Raw genomic sequence first — 13546 nt, 5'->3', positions numbered from 1 at the left:
TTGGTCCTCACTCCAACTGCGCCTTCGGGCCCTTACAGAAACTTTATATTGTAGAATTGTAGATTATTTGCAGTGTAAACAGTGTCACTTAGTACATGACAGAATCCCTTTAAATGGTTTTATGCAAAGAAAAGGGGGAAGTGACAGAATTTTATGTAAAAACTGCTGCACTTGTGAAACAGCCCAAGGGAGAAGAGAGAGAATATGAGGGGGGGGGGGAGCACTCCATAGAAATCATTAGGGACTAAGCTCTGTGTAACTTGTCAGCGCTGTATAAATAAATGATGATGATTAGGGACAACAAATTCTCTCAGCGGCTCCGGGAAAACAGATTTCTCTCTTTCTGACGCAGTCTTACTGGTAATTGTCATTCTACTGAGCACAGGCCATAAATATCGATTATTTTGCTACAGAGGGTACTTGCATTTGCCATTAAAACTGTCTTTGGCCCGAAAATTTCCTTAAAAAGTAACACAGGTGTAATATTATAATTAACTTTACGTATTTTGTACACCCCACGTTGACCCTCCAGCTGTTCATATAAACTTCCCCCGCCATTGAACAGACACAGCTTGTGCCAGTGCATATTGACTCCTGTGTATCTCTAGACCAGTGATCCCCAACCAGTATCTCATCAGTAACATGTTGCTCCCCAACCCCTTGGATGTTGCTCCCAGTGACCTCAAAGCAGGGGCTTATTTTTGAATTCCAGGCTTGGAGGCAAGTTTTAGTTGTATAAAACCAGATGTACTGCCAAACAGAGTCTCAATGTAGGTTGACAATCCACATAGGGGATACTAAATGGCCAATCACAGCCCTTATTTGGCACCCCAAGAACATTTTTCATGCTTGTGTTGCTCCCCAACTCCTTTTACTTCTGAATGTTGCTCACGGGTTCTAAAGGTTGGGGATCCCTGGTCTAGAGTTTAGCCAGTAGCCAGGGTGAGTAATAAAGGCTGATAGAAGCTGTTTTTGGGCAATGATGTCAGAGACACACACTCAGATTCAGGGAGATCAGTTGCACTTGGAGAGCTTCGTTTGGAAACTTCGGGCGACTTTGGAAAACAAAGCTCTCCATCCAGCCGGCGGGAAGGCAGTTAGGGGAGATTAGTTGCCCCGAAGAAGAAGAGATTAGTCGCCTGGCCTGAATCTGACCATGTGTCTGCACTGAACAAGCACAGGCTTCCAATCCTGGCTATTTTATAGATCAAGTGGATCACTAGTGAATCAGTCAGAGACATTGGATCCAGTCTCAGAGTGAATGTGTTGTGACGTTGGACAAGTGTCTTTATGTGCTGCTGTATCAGTGTGTGTTATAGTCATGTAAATAACTGCGACACCCCCTGGTACGTTTCAATAACCCAGGAGTGGCCAAAAAAGCTTCAAGGAGCAAAAAGAGCATCTCTGAAGAGGGGAAAGTTAAGAATGAATGAGAGGTGAGTGTGTCAATGACATATACACATTTGTGGACCCACTGGCAATGCAGAGGTTAAGTTACCTGCAGCTACACACCTGACCCCCCTCCTGTGCTCCAGCGCAATCCATGCCAATGCATCACCCACATGTTACATGCTGCAGCCTCACACCCTGTTAGGGGGGGGGTTACTTTCTGTAGGATCTGCAGAATAAGCCAAAAACTCCCAGAAATCAAAATAATATAAAAAAAAAAACCATCAGCTTTATTGCAGCTGTGAAAACATTACTGTTTGATCCAACGACGGGATCCAATGGGAAACTGCCAGACTTTCTGCCCCTTTTAGTGTGACAGTTGCTGTAAGAGAATTTCCTTTGTCTTCCAGCCAATGGGAGCTGATTGGATTGTATGTGTGTATTTGTCAGTTGTGCAGTTTATATATACACACAAAGCTATGGCTCTCTTACCTATGCCTTCTGCTGAGGGGGGGGCAACGAATGTGTGTCTGTAGCAGAGACTAGTCTGGGAGTAAAGGGGAGGAAGGGGGTCTCGCCCCATTAATCAAAGAGCCAGGCTGTCTGCTTTAGGTTAGTAGATATAAATACATATGTGTGTGTATAAGGGGACTGAGGAGTATGAGGCTGCTGGGAAGAGGCAGGAGATATAAGAGTCAAGTCAAGAGAGTTTATTGTCATTTCATCCATATACGTTTGTACAATACACAGTGAAAGGAAACAACGTTCCTCTAGGACCCTGGTGCTACACACAACATACATGTACAACAGACAACAAGTGCAAGTGCAAAAATATGCAACTTGTACAGGACAGGACAAGACACACTCAGCAGATGGAATATGTACAGTAAATAATGCGAAACGTCAGACATGATGGTGTATCATTGGGATATGAACATGATAAAGAACATGATAAAGTGCAGATGTGCTCATAGAGAACAACTGTATCCAATGGCTATTTATCTATACAATGGAGTACAGTGGTGTGTAACGTTGTGGTATATAGTAAGGTCACATGGAGTGTGAGTGTGAGAGAGATCTGTCCGGTCCCTGAGTATTCAGGAGCCTTATGGGTTGGGGGAAGAAACTGTTACACAGTCTGGTAGTGAGGGCCCTAATGCTTCCGTACCTTTTTCCAGATGGCAGGAGTGTGAACAGTGAGTGTGAGTGTGTGTTGGATCAGTTCATAGCAAAGGACTCACCGCAAGTTTGTAGATTCAGCCACAATGTGTTGGATCAGCCACAATGTTGGGGGCTTTACGGGTGCAGTGAGTGGTGTAAATGTCTGTGATGGAAGGAAGGGAGACACCTATGATCTTCTCTGCTGTCTTCACTATCCTCTGTAGGGTCTTGTGCTCCATGACAGTGCAGTTCCAGGCCAGACAGTGATAGAGCTGCTCAGGATGCTCTCGATAGTCCCTCTGTAGAAGGTTGTGAGTTTGGATGGTGGGAGATGGGGTTTCCTCTGGAAGTAGAGGCGCTGTTGGGCTTTCTTGGCTAAGTAGCTGGTGTTGTGGGACCAGGTGAGGTTCTCGGCCAGGTGGAAACCAAGGAATTTGGTGCTTCTGACGATCTCCACATTAGAGCCGTCCATGTACAGTGGCAGGTGGTCACTCCTAGTCTTCCTAAAGTCAACAACCATCTCCTTTGTTTTGTCTACATTGAGAGACAGCTTGTTGTCTGTACATAAATACACATGTCAGTGTAATGAATGTATGTGTCTGTATATTGGGAGGTGTAAGGGGCTAAGTGAGCTGCTGGCTAAAAGGTGGGAGGTATATAAATATATCATTATTGTATTATTTTCCTTTCTCCACCTCCTATTCCTGAATGCTTTGCATCAGTCACCTTTATTAGTAACTCTCAGTCTTATTTCCTTATCCCTCTCACACAAATTAGGGTCAGTCGATGAGGAGCCGCTTCACCTCTCTGTATGTTTTTAATAGTGGAAGAAAAGGGACGCAGACACGGGGAGAACATACATGTTGGATCCAATCACACGGATGTTTCCTATTGTTTGTTGGCCAGTGTCGGGCTTATTAGCAGAGGCTGGAGGTGAGTGTCCTGAAGTCCCTCGATCACAGTTTGTCTCCTCATGTCAATCAATTAGGCTGAAGAGGACGTGCCCTGGTACCTGATTATTTTTCGGCCGAGTATATTGTGTATCTGTCTCTTTTATTTCTGGGAGAGGGAAGTTGCCTCCATGTCTGGGCTCACATAATGACTCCCTTTGTCCTTATATCAGTCTGTTTGTGTTGGGGAGAGAGAGCTGAGCTGTGATGGGGTTAATGTCCTGAAGTTCTGTGAGGTCCCCTGGGGGGGGTTAAATGACTTTCCCAGACATATCCCCCCCTCTTGGCTCCTCCCAGTAAGAAATCCTCCTGTGAGAGCAGCCCACCCCCCCTCTCTGTGGCTCTTTATCTGGTCAAGGTGAATGTTTGGGAGGGAAGATTTAGTGGGCCGGGGCCACAGGTCACTCTTTGGGTCCCATTCATCAGGGGGGCACAGAGAGGGGCCGCCAGCTCCCTGTCCAGACTCTGTGATATATATATATATGTACCCGCCCCTCCATTATTATAGGCCAGAGACTCACATCCCCAGACACACACATATATATATATAATATAATATACAGTATATAGAGAGAGAGAGAGTGCAGAGCAAGGCATGCATATATAAATACCACAATACTGTGACAGTGTGATGAAATAATAAGCACGTGGGGTACATTGGAGGCAGGTGAAGGGCTAAGTGCTTTATACTCATCCTCTGATGCTTTTAACATTCCCTCTATTTACGTCACACCCCATTCCCTCGCTCCATTTATCTCCAGGGCTTTCCACATTACTATTCTTCTTCCTACAGCAAGTTTTTGGGGTTGGGTGGGGATTTTGGGAAATGTAGTCGGCTACTACAAATTTTACAGTCTGCACTAAGACTAATGGGCAGATTTATTAAGGGCTCAAACTGAAAATTCGTATTTCAAAACTGTCAAATTCGACTAGGGACTTATCCAAACTTGATTTGAGTTTTTTTAAAAAACTTACATTTTTGAGATTTATCATGCTCTGGCCCTTTAAGAATTTGAATTTCAACTATTCACCACCTGAAACCTGCTGAATTGCTGTTTCAGTCAATGGGAGACGTCCAGGGATCAATTTGGCGATGTTTGCAGCCTTCCTGACATTCCAGTTTTTATCGGATCGAATTTGATTTGAGTTTTCGCATCATTTACATTCACCCGAGTTGGAAAAATTTGATTTTAATAATACATTTAGACTTGGAAGTTTAAAAAAACTCACATGAATTTTGAAATTTGACCCTTGATAAATGTGCCTTAAAAAAGTGGGGACAAGAGCAAAGAACCCCTCTTTTATAGCCCCGCAGAGCCCGCGGGATTCAAGAGACTTGTTAGTGTTGTCCTTAGTCAGTAGAAGAAGGGGTTCGGCTTGCATTGAGGGGGTCTGTAGGCTCAGGAGTCAGTATCAGCAGTACAGATAAGAGGGATGCTGCTCGGGGGTCAGTGAGGTCCAGAACTCTTCCCCAGTGATCCCTATAAGTGTGCGCATCTCCTGGAACACTACAACAGCGGTTTATTAGCTGCTCTTATTGACCTGTATTCTCAATTCTAGTCTCCAAAACAACAGAAAAGCACCCCGAGATGTCATTGGACGGGTTCATGGGTTTTTTATTTTATTATTGAAAATAAATCCGCAGGAGAAGGTTCTGTAGGTACCGGACGTCTCACAAATTTCTCTTCTCTGTCTCCCTCTTCATATGGGTGTCACTTCTGCTGCTCTTCTCTTACTTCTCTTATGGATTAACCACTTTAAATAACTTATTCAGTCATAATAATCATAATAATCATAATAATAACAGCTCTGTGTAACCTCTGACTATCAGCCGCCATTCTATTGCCCCATATAACTTTTCCTATAATGTCTCTTATTGCTCCATATTACCCCATCTATAGCCCCACATGTTGTGCCATATAACCCTCCCTATAACTCCTATCACTCCATTAACATTAAGACTTGTTCATCTTCACAACAGTTGCATTATGGGTACCTGTGTTTTGAGTAGAGTTTGGGCAGACACTATTGGTGGCCACTCCCATGTGAAAGAACAGAGTCACTTCTACACTGAGCCATTTCACTAGGCACAGGGTGCCCCCCCCCCATATCTGCTCTGGGACTTTGTGTTTTATCTGGTCTCAATAGAGTTGGGGGCAAGGAGAATGGTTTCCCTGTGTATAATACACTAATCACATGACATATAAATTCAGCCTCTAGACTGTACATTTAGTTGTGATGCCAAGTGAAGGCAGGTCTCTGTGTATTGCACCATCCAACTATTAATCCTCATCATAGTCCCTATCCAAACTCACTGTCACACTCTGACATCATCATAGTCTCTATCCAAACTCACCGTCCCACTCTGACATCATCATAGTCCCTCCAAACTCACCGTCACACTCTGACATCATCATAGTCCCTCCAAACTCACTGTCACACTCTGACATCATCATAGTCCCTATCCAAACTCACTGTCACACTCTGACATCATCATAGTCCCTATACAAACTCACTGGGAGAAAGGGGGAGGCATATTGCTGCCATTTGCCAAAAAAAAATTTATTTCTCAAAACAAAATTTAAGCTTTTACCCTTTCAGAATATTCTTGTTAATTTCCCCTGATTTGGTGAATCCCTAGTAGAAAGCTGCTTGTGCCTCTTTTTTTATACATTTAGATTGTAAGCTCTTGCCATCAGTTTTCCTCTTTCCCAGAAATACTGCTCCTGCTTCTTCTTCTCTATAATACAAAGGTGCAGCATCACTCCCAGTACACAATAGGGAATTCAAAATCTATAAAAACTGAAGAGTAAGTGAAAAGTTTCAAGGCCTTTAGGTGGGACTTCCCTTTCACATGTACAGGAAATAGTGAGGAATATAATAATATATATAGTGTCCTGCTGATGTATTAGGCACCATTACTGTGTAAATTAGTCACCATTAGTGTGTAAAGCACTTGTACATCACTACACAATTACAACAAGGACACATGGGGCTCATTTATCAACACTGGGCAAATTTGCCCATGGGCAGTTACCTACAGCAACCAATCAGTGATTAGCTTTTTAAAGCCAGCTGCAAGTAGAACAATGAATGCAGCAATTAGATTGGTTGCCATGGGTTACTGCCCATGGGCAAATTTGCCCAGTGTTGATAAATGACCCCCACAGTGTAAGTATAAAGCACAATTGGAGAACAATAAACTGCATTTCACTCATTGATGAACTTGCCGATCAAATACAGTGTGACATAAACACTGGCTCAGCCTGTATATACTGTATATATATGTATGTATGGATATTATGTATGGATATATGTACAGTATGTATGTATACACTGTTAGGGTATTGCATAGTGTGAATAGGAGCTGACACTCAGAAACCTACACTTAGAAGTCCCATAGAGATAAAATGAAGGCGTTACCCCGTGTTGCACATTCTCCTTCTTCCGTTACCCCAAAGACATGAAGTGCATCTATATTTTATTGCTGGGCCATGAGAGATGAAATAAATGCACGACTGCTGCTCCCGCGGGAGGCTCATTACGCTCTGATCTAAAGGCAAATGAATTATTTATTTCACCAACACACAAATCTGCGCCATTTTTTTTGGGGAGGGGGGGGGTTCCATATGGCACCAGTGAGTGACGGCTCAGAAGCACTTGCCCATGTGAATAATCACTTTCTTCTTCTTTACCTTTCTTTTCTCAGCCAGGGGGACATTTAGTGCAGGACAATTCCATGTGTACCCCAATGTTGTAGTTGAGTCTGAACTAGAGCCATGTACATGTGTGTGTGTGTCTGTGTGTGTGTCTGTATGTGTGTGTGTGTCTGTGTGTAGAAATATACAACATTTGCCATTTATTCACAATATGTTTGAAAATGAGATGAACCAGTGATACAATGATTTTATAGACAGCAATGCCTTCTTGGGGGATTACCTTTAGGTATTGAGTATGAGTGATGTGTTGAGTATGAGTGATGTGTTGAGTACGAGTGATGTGTTATGTATGAGTGATGTGTTGAGTATGAGTGATGTGTTGAGTACGAGTGATGTGTTATGTATGAGTGATGTGTTGAGTATGAGTGATGTGTTGAGTATGAGTGATGTGTTGAGTATGAGTGATGTGTTGAGTATGAGTGATGTGTTGAGTACGAGTGATGTGTTATGTATGAGTGATGTGTTATGTATGAGTGATGTGTTGAGTATGAGTGATGTGTTGCCATGGATCCTTTCATCTAGCAACGACACCCTCATGACAACGACACACTCATGACAACGACACACTCATGACAACGACACCCTCATGGAACGTTGGGCTGTGGATGAAAAGGATTTTGGCTATATTTAGCAAGCTTTGCTTAAAACTATAGTTTATAAAATGTAAAGTTCCGAGTAAAACAAGTAAAACCCCAATCACACATGGTCACAGTATTGGGCCCTGCCAACTAGACTGGGGAGCCAATGGGAATACAAATGCCCTGTGTATGTATCATCATACCCGCCCATTAAACAACCTAGCCCCGCCCACTCCCCACCCACCTTGGCCCCTACAAACCACACCTTCCCTTGTCACCCCCATAAACACCTCCAATGGCTGCTCCAAAACAGCTGATGTCCAAAACCCTTTGGGGAAGGGCTGAATGTTTATTTACATTGGGCTCCAAAAATGAGTGCGGTCAGTTTTGTCTCCTTTAACTGGAGCCCTGGTCCTGCTGCTGCTGCTGGGAGTTGTTATACAAGTAAGAGACCTGTTATCCAGAATGCTCTGGACTTGGATAATGGATCTTTCTGTAATATGGATCTTCATACCTTAAGTCTACTAGAAAATCATATAAACATGAAATAAAGCCAATAGGCTGGTTTTGCTTCCAATAAGGATTAATTATATCTTAGTTGGGATCAAGTACAAGCGACTGTTTTATTATTACACAGAAAAAGTGTAATTTGATTATAACTGTGTCTGTGGGAGATGTCCATTCCATAATTGAGCTTTCTGGATAACAGGTTTCCAGATAACAGGTCCTATACCTGTATACGAACAGCACAAAAAAAAAACAACTGGCCACGCCTTAAATGCACAGCCTGTACAGCTAATTAGCAATAACTAAACACGAGGCATTGCGCAGACTACACTGCTGCCTGGAGAGTCCTGCAGTTTTTATTGTGAGAATTTCACGTGTGCCCAGTTGTCGTGGGGTGAAGTGCCGCCTGCAGGACCCTCACTACAGACTCCACAGTGAGTATTGATCCTGTAGCTTTGGATTTGTTTTATGTCTGACACTGATTCAATTGACTTCATAACTCTGCCCTCCGACCTCCCACGTGTACCCCCTGCACAATAACTATTTCTGTACCCCCTGCACAATACTCACCCCATGTCGTCATTAGGGACATCAAATCCTAAATAATAAATGGAATTCCTCATCCCACTCAATAGGAACAATAAGGGCTCAGTGTCTGATCATTGGTTTTATTTAACTTCCCACTGTTACACACACACTTACACTGGCTCCCTCATCCCTTTAAAGGAAAACTATTGTCAAAATGTAATATAAGCTGCAGCATACGGAGAACAAGAAACTTTCTACATACAATCAAATAAATATTCTGTATTGTTTCTGAAATAATCAAGTTTATCTTCACTTTTCCTCTCTCAGCATCTGTTTCTCTTCATTCTCCTTTCAGGAGTTGGATGTCAGATATTTATTGACAGTTAGATCCAATATATCTTATAGGGGGGCTCCTTTTGCCTAGAAGATGTATTAGAGGTCACTCTATTAAACTCACCAGACATCATGTCTCTCTACATGCAGGATTTGTGCAAAAGGCAGTTATTTTGTTTGTACTGGAATCAGTTATTTGAGTGAGCTCTAATTCATGCTAGGAAAAGGTTATATTCATTTGTGTGATATTTCCCCTTTAAATGTAGTTGTTGAGTAAATGCATATGCAGCTGAGATCATTAGCAATGACTTGAGGCACATGCTGCAGACTGCTCTGGTTTCTGACGACCAGTAACATCATTTAAAAAAAAAAAAAAAAAGACTTTGTTAGTAGGACAAATTAAACTTTTAAATTGCCTAAGCCTTTATTAAGAAATAACTTACTGAAACTCAGCTTGTGATCCATTGTGCAGCACTCGATTTCTCCTCCCTGCCTTCCTTATAGGAGATAGACAGGGAAGAGAAATTGAGCACCGCACGATGGATCCTCACTGTTTCTGAAGAGGAGAGTTTCAGTAAGTTATTTCTTAATAAAGACTTAGCGATTTAAACGTTTCATTTGTCTTTGTGGTTTTTATTTTTAGTTCTATACTAACGAATTTTTATTTGCATCCACTGGCTTAGTTAGTTTTTAGTAAGTTTTTTGTTATTTTTCATGAATGATATAGTTTTGATAATATCATGCCATTGTCTCCTATGCAACATATTTTGTTCGTCTGCATAACATTTGTTGTCATTTTGAATTCATTTGTTTAATATGAAAATCAAATAAAATTATTTTAAACCGAAATTCATAATAGAGATGCACCGAATCCACTATTTTGGATTCGGCCGAATCCTTTGTGAAGGATTTGGCCGAATACCAAACCAAATCCTAATTTGCATATGCAAATTATGGGTGAGAAGGGGAAAACATGTTTTACGTCTTTGTTTTGTGACAAAAAGTCACGCAATTGCCCTCTCCACCCCTAATTTGCGTATGCAAATTAGGATTTGGATTCAATTCGGCCGGACAGAAGGATTCGTCCGAATCCTGCTGAAAAAGGCCAAATCCCGAACCGAACCCTGGATTCAGTGCATCCCTAATTAATAACAAAAGTGGAAGCGTTAGTCACTACTAAAAATGTTTTATTAAGTTGGGGGGGGTAATGAGGGAAGAAGCTCATTAATAAACAAAGCAACTAATGATGTGCCCCCTGCAGCCAAAATGGTACAACTTGTGCAAATTCCTTTCTGCGCTGCTTATGGCAAAGACATGTAGTCTCATTTGGGCTGATTAGTGGCCCGGTGACAAATCTCCTCTTCTTCAGGCGACTGATCTTCCCATTGGCTACAATGGAATTCGCCGGTGGGATGGCATGTGGAGTGCTTTGTTTTCCAAAGTCGCCCAACGTTTCCTCGTGCCATCCTGTCCGTCATTTACATTGTAGCCAGTGGGAAGGTGGTTTGGGGAGATCAGTCGCCCGAAGAAGAGGAGATTTGTCACCGGGCCACTAATGAGCCCAAATGAGAGCACGAGTCTCTGCCATTAGTGGATAAGGCAAAAGCCACTCACATCTGCTCCTATTAACCACTAATAACATAAGGAGCCTGGGACCTGTCAGTGGAGAATTTTCGGGAGCCCCCAGTGCAGTCTCATTAGCCACATTGTTGGAGACAGTCCAGACCCCTGTCTGTAGGCACTTACTGACACTAGTATGGCATCTGTTATCTCAAACCCATTATCCAGAAAGCTCCAAATAATGAGAAGGCCTCCTCCCATAGACTCTGAATCAGTCTCATTTTCTAAATGGATTTTCTGAGTAACAATAATAAAACAGTCGCTTGTACTTGATCCCAACTAAGATATAATTAATCCTTATTGGAAGCAAAACCAGACTATTGGGTTTATTTCATGTTTTATATGATTTTCTAGTAGACTTAAGGTATGAAGACCCAAATTATGGAAAGATCCTGATCATTGTGGATAACAGGACCTGTATAAAATATATATATTTATATCTATTGATATAAATGAACGTGCCCCCTATAGTCCATGCTACAGAGAGCCTGTGGATATGGGAGTTGAGCTTGGCTTTTACCCAGGGGGTCTCCCACATCCGGCAGATTCTTCTGTTGTTAGAAGTGGACGACTTCCTGCTTTCCATTCACTTACACTGTGTGCGATTGTTAGAAAGAGGTTGAGTGAACAGAGACAGTAATAACAAAGCCACCAGATGGGAAAACCCCAGATAATAGAGAAAACTATAGCATGACCCTGTGCTCCACCTCAAGCTGCAATACTTCAATTAAAGGCAAAATCTCACTGCTTAATAATAATAATAATAATAATAATAATGGATGTTTCATAAATCTTTTTTTTATGTAGAACAAACATGTTGTGCTGGGAACAAGTCTGTCCTGCCGGGTATTTGATATTGCTGACTTGGCTGGAAACACCCTGCATCTGCCTTTTATTGCTCAGCATTTAGTGTGACATATTGTATTGTTGCCTAATCCCACTAAAGCTTCTAGGCCATATACTATATTTGTCTCTCTCTCTCTCTCTCTCTCTCTCTCTCTCTCTCTCTCTCTCTCTCTCTCTCTCTCTCTCTCTCTCTCTCTCTCTCTCTCTCTCTCTCTCTCTCTCTCTCTCTCTCTCTCTCTCTCTCTCTCTCTCTCTCTCTCTCTCTCTCAGCTTTTAAATGGGGTCACTGACCCCCTCTAAAAATCAAATATTCTGTAAACCAAGAAATGTATTGTTATTGCTACTTTTTATTCCTCATCTTTCTATTCAGACCTCTCCTATTCATATTCCAGTCTTATTCACATCAATATACAGTTGCTAGGGGAATTTGGACCCTAGCAACCAGATGTCAGACATTACAAACTGAAGAGCTGCTGAATAAAAAGCTAAATAAGTCAAAAACCATAAATAATAAAACATGAAAACCAATTGCAGATTGTCTCATAATATCCCTCTCTACATCCTACTAACAGTTAATTTAAAGGGAACAACCCCTTTAAAATGTGGGCAAATCCAATTAGCAATGTCATTTTTTAAAGTCACGAGGCGCTGGTATTCATCCAAATCCTGGAATCCATGCCCCCCATAATTCTCTGTGTCAGTGTAGAGTGGGGTGTTTGTACAAGTATGGGACCTGTTATCCAGAATGCCCGGGACCCGGGGTTTTCCGTATAATGGATCTTTCCATAATTTGGATCTTCATATCTTAAAGGATCAGTAACATCAAATTTTTTTTAAAAAAATATTCATTAGTATAAAACAAAAAGGCAAATGAAACTTTGAAATTGCTAAGTCTTTATTAAGAAATAACTTACCCAAACTCCTCTTCAAAAAAGGCGATCTGACAATCCGTTGTGCGGTGCTCGATTTCTCCTCCTTGCCTTCCTTATAGGAGATAGCCAGGGAGGAGAAATCGAGCGGCGCCCAATGGATCGTCGCCTTTTCTGAAGAGGAGCGCAAGTGGAGTTCGGGTAAGTTATTTCTTAATAAAGACTTAGTGATTTCAATGTTTCATTTGTCTTTTTTTGTTTTTTTTTGTTTTATACTAACATATTTGATATTACTGGTCCTTTAAGTCTACTAGAAAATCATATAAACATGAAATAAAGCCAATAGGCTGGTTTTGCCTCCAATAAGGATTAATTATATCTCAGTTGGGATCAAATACAAACTACTGGTTTATTATTACACAGAAAAAGGAAATTGTTTTAAAAAATTTGGATAAAATGGAGTCTATGGGAGACAGCCTTTCTGGATAACGGACCCCATACCTGTATTTTGCTCTGGTTGTTCCTATTAGAGACAGTACCGTTGATATATTTAGAGGATTGTTGTACTGAGCTGCTGTGAGCTTGGCTGGAGGCAGTGAATATCCATCAGTCTCCTATAACTACGCTTGATGATGATTGTGCCTCTAGCTCTGACATTTGCAGTTTGTTGCCGCTGCTGACCCATCCGACAGCATAGAGAGGGGAGACATAGAGAGAGAGAGAGTAGCAAGACTTGAGCTGTATACACAAGGTGGTGTCTGTGTTCTAGTCACTTTTCACACGTTACCTACACCCTAAACCACACGCCGTGTCTCAATGTGACGCTGAATTCTTTGCTTTACACCTGCCAACGGCTCATCATCCTCTGTCATTTCTCCCAACTGCCTGTTTTTGTTTATACAGGAACAGAACCCTCTCCCGTTAGATTGGCCCCTGGCCCCGAGCGACTCAGGAGAGGGAGAAGGAACACGTTTAAACTTCTATGTTGCAGGACTCGCAAAGATAGAGCGTAAGCTCTACTGGGTAGGTACTACTTTCCTACTTTA

General features: G+C 41.9%; 1 protein-coding gene across 2 annotated transcripts in view; it reads left to right on the top strand.

Moving 5' to 3' along the window:
* The first annotated feature begins 8582 nt into the window (after positions 1 to 8582).
* rara.S (retinoic acid receptor alpha S homeolog) overlaps positions 8583 to 13546 on the top strand; it is a 49675-nt gene continuing 44711 nt past the window's right edge. For both annotated transcript variants that reach the window (XM_018237962.2, XM_018237961.2), the window contains exons 1-2: positions 8583 to 8738; positions 13404 to 13523. The gene's annotated coding sequence lies outside the window, so the exon portion shown is untranslated. The remainder of the gene's footprint in view (positions 8739 to 13403; positions 13524 to 13546) is intronic.

This window comes from Xenopus laevis, chromosome 9_10S (assembly GCF_017654675.1).
Source record: "Xenopus laevis strain J_2021 chromosome 9_10S, Xenopus_laevis_v10.1, whole genome shotgun sequence".
In the NCBI taxonomy this organism is placed as follows: domain Eukaryota; kingdom Metazoa; phylum Chordata; class Amphibia; order Anura; family Pipidae; genus Xenopus; species Xenopus laevis.
The sequence above is the reverse complement of the archived record's forward strand: the minus strand, read 5'-3'. Positions and strand labels throughout refer to the sequence as shown.